General features: G+C 43.4%; 1 non-coding gene across 1 annotated transcript; it reads left to right on the top strand.

Annotated features, from left to right (window-relative positions):
• The first annotated feature begins 1,180 nt into the window (after window positions 1-1,180).
• Window positions 1,181-1,331, top strand: LOC148875275 (U4 spliceosomal RNA). Its single transcript, XR_016106028.1, has one exon. It is a non-coding gene; the product is annotated as a U4 spliceosomal RNA (small nuclear RNA).
• Window positions 1,332-1,533: the final 202 nt, after the last annotated feature.

Below are 1,533 nucleotides of genomic sequence, written 5' to 3'. Positions count from 1 at the left end.
ACCGTCGATTTGCAATCAAGGAGAAACGCCACCCTACACGATGCGGTGTTGTAGGAACCGTTGTGTGAACGTGACATCAGACTCAAATCATTGTGGGTTGTGTCTCAACAGATGTCCATTTACTCGGCAATGCTGCGGTGGGTTGTGTGTCAACACAAACTCAAATCCCTTCCACTGCGGCAGGTGCTTTCACTTCTGCGGCTTCGGAATGCCGTGCGTCTTTGGACTCTGCGGATACTCTACGTCCGACCCTTCCGCTTCCTTTCCTCCCGCTCTTACAAACTCATCAACCACCTCCACCATGATTTGAGCTTCTCTCTCTCATTCCTGTTACGCATCGGTAGATCATCGGATTGTTTGTAGAGAATTATATGGAATTGATGGCTCTCTCTCTCTCTCTCTCTCTCTCTCTATCTATATATATATATATATATATATATATATATTGAAAATATCGTGGTTTCTTTTATAGAAAAGTGATCTAATTAATGGAATTAATGGGCATCGCTGAATCAAAACCCAAAAAGGGTTCAGGCCATTAGTTTGCATACGAAGTGTCCAGCCAGCACGAATGATCTTATTAGCCTGTTAGTGCTTTCGCTGCAAACCTGCAAATGCAATATTCTTCCCCCTCCGCCGGCCTCTCCCAAGTTTCAGCCGATCGACAAAGGCATGACGCTAGAAGAAAATTTAGGCCTGTTGGATTGTATTTCTGTTAACCAGGGTGAAGATCTAAATGAGGCTATTTGTTTGACAACGCTCCCATTCCAACATTGTATTAATTAATTGGGAGTCGGTCCGTCTCTGAACTCCAAAAATGTAACGGCCGTGGTTGGTGGAAAAAACGTAAATGCCATAATGAAACAATTAAAAGCATCAGGGAACTTTCTCCTTTTGACCCCCAAATTACTTTACCACAGAAAATTCACCAATTGTTTGGGGAAGCTCACTAGGAGTTGTTTATCAATATGAATAATTTTGTTTATCTAGAGTCATTGATATGAGAGAGGGGCATTATTATTAAGAGGGGTGGTTTAGATCTTTGGTTAGACAGACTTGATTCAATAAACATGAGAAAAGAGGAACGAAGAAAGAAGAATGAATCCCACATCGGAAGTTGTGGAGAAGAGGATGACGAGAGAGAGGCTATAAAAGTAGAACGTAGGGGGAGGCCAAACTCATCTTTGCGCTTGGGGCAATGACGCAGCTAGTGAGGTATTAACCGAGGCGCGTCAATTGCTGGTTGAAAACTATTTCCAAACCCCCTCTACGGCCTGGGTTCTCCCCTGGCCGTCGAGAATTTCTGGAAGGGCTCCCTCTTGGGTAAAGCCCTACAATTAAGTTCCAATTTTTGTTTTCTCTTTTCTCCTTTTGCCCTTCCATGTGTGTGGAGATGCACTAATCTCAAAATACGTCTTCTATTCTCCGTTTAGTCTCAGACTTGTACAACGGTCAAATTCTGCTTTCTCAAGTCTCAACCCGTGAGAACGAGAGATGCGGTCCCGGATTTTCTCTTGGAAGGAAGAAAAGCAA

The sequence above is a fragment of the Nelumbo lutea genome, chromosome 1 (assembly GCF_056320005.1).
Source record: "Nelumbo lutea isolate HS-2025 chromosome 1, American lotus-T2T, whole genome shotgun sequence".
NCBI classification, from domain to species: Eukaryota; Viridiplantae; Streptophyta; class Magnoliopsida; order Proteales; family Nelumbonaceae; genus Nelumbo; species Nelumbo lutea.
Note: the sequence above shows the minus strand (reverse complement) of the source record. Positions and strands in the feature narration are given on the sequence as shown.